At 35.0% G+C, this 10358-nt stretch overlaps 1 pseudogene; it reads right to left on the reverse strand.

Moving 5' to 3' along the window:
• Positions 1-8940: 8940 nt before the first annotated feature.
• LOC121475015 lies at positions 8941-9390 on the reverse strand (annotated as a pseudogene).
• Between the last annotated feature and the right edge of the window lie 968 nt (positions 9391-10358).

Raw genomic sequence — 10358 nt, forward strand, 5'->3', positions numbered from 1 at the left:
TGATATGGCCAAGGGTTTAAGATATATGTGTGTTTGCATGTATATATGTGTGTGCAGGTAGTTTTCTATATATATGGAAGACGCGAGATTAGAACTTTAAATTATTTTCCCTTACATTGTTTATCATGGTGGTTGTTAATCAGCCTTTGTGATATCTTATTTTTAAAATATCATTCTGACACCTGCCTTCAGCCCAGGGCATGATCCTGGAGTCCCGGGATCGAGTCCCACATCAAGCTTCCTGCAGGAGCCTGCTTCTCTCTCTGCCCTGTGTCTCTGCCTCTCTCTCTCTCTCTCTGTGTCTCTCATGAACACATAAAATATTTAAAAAAATAATAAAATAAAAGATTTGTTAAAGTAATCTCTACACCCAATGTGGGGTTTGAATTCACAAACCTGAGCTCAAGAGTCACATGCTCCTCCAACTGAGCCAGCCAGGCACCCCTCAATTACCTTTTTAATGTAGAAGTTTATACTATAGATTTGACTCCTTTTACTTTCCTTTATGCATTTAATGCTATAGATGTAAGCATGGATTAGCTTATGGGACAACTTTTAACAAGTTGAATTTTCATTTATTATTTTTGTTGTGGTTTTTAATTTTTTTCTTTTGACCCATGATCTATTAGAGATTGCATAATCTTCAAGCATGTGGAGATTGTCTAGATATATCCTACTTAGTGATTTAGAATTTTGATATTAGTGATTTAGAATTTTATATCAGAACAAATTCTGTACAAATTCTATTCTAACAAAATGTGACTTGTTTTGTGGCTCAGCATATGGGTTTCATCAGTGAATGTTTCCAGTACATTTGAGAGAAATTTGTATTTTGCTTATATTGGGTGTGATGTTATAGAAATACCAAGTAAGTCAAATTGTTTGATATAGTTCTTCCAATCTTCTAGATATTGACTGATTTTCTTTGCCTTATTAATGACTGAAGGAGGGATATTAATGAGACCAATTGCTAATTTATGAAGAGAGTATTTTTTGTTGTGTTCTTTTGAGATTGTTGTATTTATCATATATTTACTCTTATAGGCATTGATATTCCTTCAGAATTTGTTTTCTATATGGCATCCTTTCTCTTCAATCTAAAGAAATTCTTTTAACAGATCTTATTTAGCAGGTCTGCTGGAGATAAATTCTTCCAGATTTTGTCTGAAATGTCTGTATTCATTGATTCTTTCTCTGCTGTTTACAGTTCTCTTGAAAACCTCCCCCCCAAAAAAAATAAATCTTAATGCCTAATGTGACATTTTTTATCCTAGCATTTCCATTCAGTTCTTTTGAAAATTTATCTTTACTGAAAATGACCATTATTCCCTCATGTTGCTTACTTTCTTCTCTAAATTTTTTAACATGTTTATCATGATTACCTTGAAATCCATTGCTGGTAATTCCAACAGCTGGGCATTTCTGGGTCTGATGGTATTATTTCTTTATGATGGTAATATGTTTTTATATTTCATAATATTTGATTAAATGTGAGATACTTTGTATAAAAAAAAACTGGTGTAAATTACTTCCCATAAAAATGAGACGGTTTCATCTGCCAAGTCATTTATTTAGGTTTGAAGGATAGAGGTTTTGAGGCATTGTGTAAGGCTCAGCCACGTGTTAAGTTTCTCTTTGTTCCTCTACATTCATCATTAGACTCCATCAGACCCCTTGCTGTCCCATGGCAGCAAGCGATCCTTATTTCTCCTGCCTCAGCTGCAGTGACAGACAGTCACTCTGGTGTTTAAATTTCAGCTGTTTTCCTCTTAACAACATTTAGAGATGTTTTTTCCTTCTCTCACTTCTCTGTTAAAGGTTAAATCCATCAGGGATCTCATCTAGCAGGGGACTTGGTACTTTCTTGTATGCATTGGGTTTATATTCCTATGTCTGCTTTTTTACAGCTTAAAATAACTATGATTTTAAGAATTATGTGTCTTGAAATAATTACTGAATTTTAAGCGGCATTAATTAGTGATTCTTTACTAGCCTGGTACTATTTTAAAATGGAACTTGAAGACCTGGTCTTAAATTAGTTGTACTTGAAACTACTGTGAAAATCAATATATCAGTACTTGTCTTAAATACTCACTGTGTGTGTGTTTGTGGGGGGTGTGACTAAATGCATCCCCAAATTATAGTTTTCTTGAGCAAATTTTTGGAAATGGAAGAAAAAGAAAAGACTGTGTAGCATGTATGCTGAGAATTACAGGTTTATGATTTCTAGGGAAGCAGGCAATAAGGCTTCCTAACTGAGTCTTATAGAAACTCCCAGAAATACAGTGTAGATAAGTTTTGGATCACTTCATGTAAACACTGACTCCTGCTAGAAGAGTAAAAATGAGAATGAGGGAAGCCCCAGTGACGCAGCGGTTTAGCGCCGCCTGCAGCCGGGGGTGTGATCCTGGAGACCCTGGATAGAGTCCCACGTCGGGCTCCCTGCATGGAGCCTGCTTTTCCCTCTGCCTTTGTCTCTGCCTTTCTCTCTCTGAATGAATTTAAAAAAAATGAGAACGAGTCAGAATATAGAAAGTCATTGAGCGGACAATTCTTATATTATGCCAAATATGTATTAAGCTAATTATTGTGATTGCATACTATGCAAATGAATAAAAGGAACAACCACCAAAAAAAAAAAAATGACATCAACAACAAATACATAAAGAACATTGGGGTATATCTGCATGACCAATGCTAAGCTATGTTACTCTGAAAAGAGGGAGCGAGGCCATATTTTAGAAAATATATTTGATACAATAATAATAAAAGATATTTGATACAAAAGATATTTGATACAATAATAAAAGAGAAGATAACTTATTTTGGTAAAGTCCGTTATTTTTGCTTTTGTTTCCTTTGCCTCAGCAGACCTATCTAACCAGAAGTTGCTACAGCCAATGTTAAAGAGGCTACTGCTTGAATTCCCCTGTAAGACTTCTATGATTGTATGTTTCACATTTAGGTCTTTAACCCATTATGAATTTATTTTTGTGTATGGTATAAGAAAATGATCCAGTTGCATTCTTTTGCTTGTTGCTATCAAGTACTTCATCAAAATAAAAAACTTCTGCACAGTGAAGGAAACAATCAACAAACTAAAAGTCAACCTACAGAATGGGAGAAGATATTTGCAAATGACATTTCTAGTAAAGGGTTAGTATCCAAAATATATAAAGAAATTATCAAACCCAATACTCTCAAAATAAATAATCAATTAAAAATGGGCAGAATACACCAATACCCCTTGTATGTCCAAAAAAGACATGCAAATGGCCAACAGGCACACGAAAAGATAATCAACATCATTGATTATCAGGGAAATACATAACAACACTACAAATGAGCTATCATTTCATCTTTTCAGGATGACTAAAATCAAGAACACATGAAACAACAGGTATTGGTAAGGATGTGGAGAAAGGGAAACCCTCTTGCACTGTTGGTGCAAGTGCAAAATGGTGAAGCCACTCTGGAAAACAGTGTGGAGTTTCCTCAAAAAATTAAAAATAGAACCACTTTACAATTCAGCAATTGTACTAATAAGTATTTACCCAAACCAAAAATACCAAATCAAAGGGATACAAGGAGCATTATCTAAAATACTCAAATTATGGAAATAGCCCAAGTGTCCATCAACTGATGATTGGATAAAGAAGCTGTGGTATCTATCTATATCTATATCTATATCTATATCTATATCTATATCTATATCTATATCTATATCTATATCTATATCATCTATATCTATATCATCTATATCTATATCTATATCATCTATATCTATATCATCTATATCTATATCTATCCATCTATATCTATATATTTGTGTATACACACCCTCCCACACACACATAATGGGATATTACTCAACCATAAAAAAGAATGAAATCTTGCCATTTGCAATGATGTGGATGGAGCTAGAATACATAATGCTAAATGAAATAAGCCAGATAGAGAAAGACATATACCATATGATTTCACTCATATGTGGAATTTAAGAAAGAAACCAAGCAAGCAAAGGAAAAAAAAGTGAAAGAGACAAACCAAGAAACAGACTCTTTAACTATAGAAAATAAACTGATGGTTACCAGAAGGGAGGTGGAGGAGCAATAGTTGAAGTAGGTGATGGGGAGTAATGAAGGCACTTGTGATGAGCACCAGGGGTTGTATGGAAGTGTTGAATCACTATATTGACACCTGGAACTAATATTACACTGTATTTTTACTAACTGGAATATAAATAAAAATTTAAATCCATTTTCTAAGTTACCTTTTTTTTTTTAAGTTTATAATAGGACACAAATTCATGAAATTCAAGCAGAAATTCCTAAGGAAAGAAGAGATGAGAGGATAAGAATGTAAGATTAAAAGGAAGTGATTGAATAAAGCAAAAAAAAAATTAAAGATTTTATTTATGTAATCATGAAAGACACACACACACAGACACACACAGAGAGAGAGAGAGAGAGAGGCAGAGACAAAGGTAGAAGGAGAAGCAGGCTCCATGCAGGGAGCCCGACATGGGACTCTATCCCGAGTCTCCAGGATGACACCCTGGGCGGAAGGCGGCGCTGAACCGCTGAACCGCTGAACCACCGTGGTTGCCTGAATAAAGCAAAATTTAAATTAGTAACAAAATAACTACATTAAAGTAGTTGTTGGAAACAGTAGGAAGCAGAATTTTTGCTTTAAAAAAATCAGAACACAGACAGTAATCATTAAAAATAGAAGAAAAATGGTTGAAGAGGTAATAAAACAAAAATTTACATTTAGAATGAGAATTTTCTAAATGATAGAAGATAGTACAATTGAAACAAATATAAATCATAATTTTGAGATGCATGTAAGATTTTAAGACCGTTTTTTATTTTTCCTAATAATAGTCTTAATTATTTTAAAGCATTGTTAATAATGAGAGAAAAGAGAAAGTAAGAATTATTCTTGTTCTCATCATGCAGAAATAATCATAGCTTTCAAGTGTGAAATTTTACAAAATTGTCAACATATCAAATTTACATTATTTTATTTTCAAATAGAAATTAATCTAATTTTATAATCTCCATAATAAAGACAGTATTTTGTTCACTATTCAGAACCTAAAACAGTAGCTTCTATATAGTAGGTGTTACTAAACATTTGTAAACAAATAAATTTTTTGTTTAAAAGACTATCATTTATAAAAAAAAAAAAACATCTAAAATCACGCTGTAACTATACTCAGTGCTAATTTTTAATATATGTCTTCCAAGACTTTTATCATAAATATGTATGTATGTTTAAAGTGATACTATATATACACTAAAATGCATATTTAATGGTTTGAATATATTCCTCAATCCTTCTTAGGAAGCATGATTTTTCAGAGATTCTCAAAGCCCAAGCTAGTTTTAGAGAGGGGATGTTCAGCTCTAAACTGTGGAGGAGTCAGGGCCAAAGTATTGGAGGAGCTAAACAAATACCATTGGATGGGCTTATCTATCTTCCTCTGATCTTGTACATGCTTGAAAATGAAATCTTATGTTTCAGTAATATCAAACCTGATTTTTTTCAAGGGAAAACATGAATATGTGTGACTTTCAGAGACTCTGAGTTACATATTAAAGGGTTTATTTCTTTTAAAAATGCTTTACTTTCTATTTAGCCCATCTGGTATCCTAAGAAAACTCACCTTCTTGGATAACAATATTTACCTTGCATATTTTAGAGAAACACAGAAGAATATGGCAAAATACCCTATTTCAAGACACATTAGAATGTAATTCATTTTAAAATAATGATTATTGATTATAAGAAAGAATCTTTGTAAGATTCTCCATAAAACATTGCAAATGCAGCTTCATCAGCGACAAACCTATTTTAATGCCCTCCTAGTGAAATGATCTGTGCAGCAGTCATAAAATACATTATACTAAATATTCTTTATGCTAAAAAGTGATTTTTAAGCTCCTGATCCATTTGATACCTAAAACATCTCATGATAACTTAGTGCCTGACTCGATCTGATCTGAATCATAGTGTTATGATCCAATGCAGTGTGCATCTCTGACAGGCACACTACAAACTGCATTGCAATCTGAGGCCAGTAGACATATTAAATCCAAGATTTACCTATCTACGATTTATAGTCACAGGATTCATATCTTAACTTTCCTTAAATAAAAATAGCCATAGTGATGGTAATAAAAAATGTTTCCTATTTAACTGTAAATCAAAGAAGGAGGTAAAAGGAAGTGGTAATCATTTCAAATCTTCTCTCACAATATTGTCTCTCAAAGTGAGGTAAAATGAATTGCATGAAGTACTAAAATGTTTTTATATGTAGTTTATCTAAGCGTGGATTTGTTTAATCATATGTGGTTAAACCCATTAATGCATGCAATAGAATACAGTCAACATCTACATGTATCATTCTTTCTGCATCTCTACTATAGGATATTGGATGAAAAGATCCAGTTGGAAAAGTATCATTAGTTAATTAATAAGTTCCATTGATAAAGATTTTGAAAATGCACAGAACAATATATATTTAAAAAAAGATTTTATTTATTTAAAGGAGAGAGAGAGAAAGAACATGATCTGGGGGCAGGGAAGAGGGAGAAGCAAGTTCCCCACTGAGCAAGGAGCCCAGTTTGTGGCTCTCTCTCTAGACCCTGGGATCATGACCTGAGACAAAGATAGATGCTTTAACTTATTGAGCCATTCAGGCACCCCAGAACAATACATAGTTTTATGAACAAACATGTAAAAGTATAAAACACTTGAATGAGAATCATAAACACCAATTTCAATATTGTTTATAGCTCAGTTGGGAAAGAAGCATTTTACCTGTATCTCTAAAACATAAAAATGTGAAATAAGTCTCCTAGGGTGCTCAGGGAGGTCATGGAGAAAGTAATGTACTGATATTTCAAATTTAAATCTAGTTTAGGGGATCCCTGGGTGGCTTAGCAGTTTAATGCCTGCCTTTGGCCTAGGGCATGATCCCGGAGTCCTGGAATTGAGTCCTGTATCAGGCTCCCTGCATGGAGCCTGCTTCTCCCTCTGCCTGTGTCTCTGCCTCTCTCTCTCTCTGTGTCTCCCATGAATAAATAAATAAAATCTTTAAAAATAAATAAATAAATCTAGTTTAATAGTAGATAGTAATACATAACTCTTCTGTGACAATAAAGAATGACTTAGAGCTATTTTCTGAGTGTATGTACCATCCAAAATTTTGTTCCAAAAAGGTGTAGCAGGGCATAGAGTATTTTATCTAAATTAATGAAATAATGTGTGTACCCGAGAAGTGACATCCATTTGTTTCTTTCATAAAGTATTACCCAGAGCAATTCTATTACATATTTTCTACCTATCTTTGTAGCATTCTGTATTTGGTAGAGATATTCCTAGAAACCTATACTTTTGTCTATTTGACCTAATAATAGTGACATTTATAAAAATTATTAAAATTGTTATATTTATTTGAAATTATTATCTGCGTGTAGCAGCATTTAGACTTCTACTTTTAAACATAGATCTGTTTGAACTCAATAGCATTTGTCTTCACTTTTAAAGCCAGTATCTTCTGTAAGGCAGTCTCATGATCTCTAAAAAGTCAAAAAGGTAAATCTCAGGTTAGGACAAAATGAAAGCTATTTCTTATATTTTTAGTGGTGTCATTTCATGTGTGTGTGTTTGTGATGTGATGCATATTCTTAAAATCATACAGAAATACCTGGTGTTAAGCATGTTACATAAATATCATGGTTCATCTTATCAGGAGACAAAAATTGAGAAGGTCCATCTCTATAAGATACTTGTTGATTGACAGGTCACATATCTGAAACTTTAGCATTAAAATATTTTTCATTTGGGTTAAAGTGCATTTTCCAAAACTCTTATCAAAAGAAAACCAATTTACTCTGTTACCCAGCCTCCCCAAACATAGTAATATATTAATAATTAGTGAAAATTACCATGGATTAATTTATTTTTAATGTAGTTTTATTTAGCAGGTGCCTGATAGATGGGTGAATGGTATATTGTGTAAGAAACAGTATCTGATAAATGTGCCAAAGTCATGGTGACAAATGTTATTCTGTTATTCTTTGTAACCCTTATTATTCTTAGCAGTATAAGTGTCTATCAGGAAATAACATTTATACCCAAGCTTTGTTTTGAGAAACAAGATGAACATGCTAGGATTTATGTTTCCATACAACACACACATGTGTGTATATGTTAACACATACACTTGCATGTGTGTACACATACTTTTGATACTTCTTAAAATTATCAAAAATTCATTCTAAATATATAAAATAAATGACAGTAAAATTCAACAGGGGATATGCTTCTGTATATATTTGTCAATATATACATCTAGAGTATTTTTAACCTCTGAACTCCATGTTAATGTTAAATGACTATAAAATTATTAATCAAAAATAAAGAAAATCACTTTAAAAAGATGGGACTTGTATACACAGGACTCTAATGTTAGTTTATGTATGAACCCTTAGGCTTAAGAGTTCTAATACTGATTTTTCAAATGAGCAACTATTTTTTTATGGAAGTAGAATCAATTTATTTCCTATTTATAAAGTGTAAAAAAAAAAGTGCCTTGGGTATAAAATCTAAATGCCTACGGTGTGATCAGTCAGGAGCTTAGAAATGTCACTCTTTGTAGTGTTGAGTCATTAATTAGTGTTTGGTGCAAAGAAAGCAGGTGCCAGGAGCCCCTTCTGTACCAGGATAAGTGACAGCTTCCCAAGGATAAAGCCTCAGCCTTCTGTGAGGAAGATGGGTGGAGAGCAGAAAGGAAGGGGGGCAGAACTAAGGTGAGAGGCTAGGGAGGGTTATGTACTGAAGTCTATTGGGAAATACTTTAATTTGCAAGAAGGAAGATTTTCTTTCTTAATTACAGAATACAAGTGGCCTGAGTCTGTCCTAAGTAAATTAAGCAGTTTGCTGTACACAAATGTAGGCTCTGTGATGAAGGAAAGACATCCACCAACGTGGCAAGAATTGGACTTGTGTGAACTTGCACAGCCATAAAGAATCCTGGCAGAAGTGAGGATCACCCAATCTCACAGCTGTCCATTTGTAGAAGTGACAGTATAATAGTGCTGCTAGCCTCTGGAATACAAAAGCATCTGAAGTCCCTGTGTGCAGACAAAGCAGTTGGAGTGTTTCCAGTGTAAATTCATGACCCAGACATGAAGGGGAGATGCTGAGGGCAAAGAACACAGCTGTGAGGACGATGGTCTCTTTGAACTTACGGAATCCAAGGTGGACGAGGCCAGCCTGCAAGAAAAAGGTGTTGAAGAACAAGAGGAAAATGATGATGTGGAAAAGAGATGCAGTATCCTGGATGATGAAAAACACCAGTAGAATGATAGGAACCATTCAGAGTAGCTCTGAGAAGGAACTGACAAGGAGGTCTTAGGACCTGCAGGAAGAGCACCAGGCTAGAGCACTGCTGGGGAGCATCTTCATTTTGCTTCATTGGGCCCCCAGGGCACATGCCACAGTTTCCCAGAAAATAGTTCCTAGCTTTCTTCCCAGCAGTGAAGGAGTAGCATCAGCTTCTCAGAATCAGAGCTGTTTTCCAGCTCTAAGACACGGGCTTCAAAGACCCTCTACATCAGTTGCCACAGGAATGCCATCCTGGCTTCCAGAAACTGGTTTTAAATTCCAGAAGTAGATGGTGGATGCAGGTTGTGTCTGAGCTCTGCTCACTGGTTCTTGGTTCTCCCGCCACCCTCTGGAGCTAGCCAGGCCACTGTGTCTGGGCTCCTGCTTGCCTGGGGCTACTCTGCTCCTTCCTTCACAGCATTTCTCCAGGCTATATGCCATAATTCAAAGGCCATGCTTCTTCTGAAAGTAAGATAGGTAATAGCCAATAATAATACTTTTTACCTTATAGCTGCTATCAGATTTGATGAACCATGAAACCCAACTGGTATACTCCAGTACATACTCCATCCAGTTGATGAACAGTAAATGGACTAAGCCCTCTGAATATTCCTCCACTTTCCCGGTTGCTCTGGCTCCTTCTCTGGCATATCTCTATCACCTCTCCCAATTTCCTCAGGACCCAGCAAGAAAACTGTTAAATTCTGGCACAGTAGGGTCTTTAGTTTCCAGCACCAAGGGTATGGCTGATGTCCATTTAGTTGTTAAATATTCTGAGTATCACTCCTGAACCTCCCAGCTGCAGCCATACCTCCATACCTCCACAGGGCCTTGCTAAGGGCCAGCCCCAGGACAGACTCTTCATCTGTTATTGAATACTTCTGTTTCCACTAGATGAAGGGTGACGGACAGGGCAGAGCCATGGAGGGACTCCTTGGGGAAGAAATTCCCACGGAGAC

This window comes from Vulpes lagopus, chromosome 13, assembly GCF_018345385.1.
Source record: "Vulpes lagopus strain Blue_001 chromosome 13, ASM1834538v1, whole genome shotgun sequence".
Lineage (NCBI taxonomy): Eukaryota > Metazoa > Chordata > Mammalia > Carnivora > Canidae > Vulpes > Vulpes lagopus.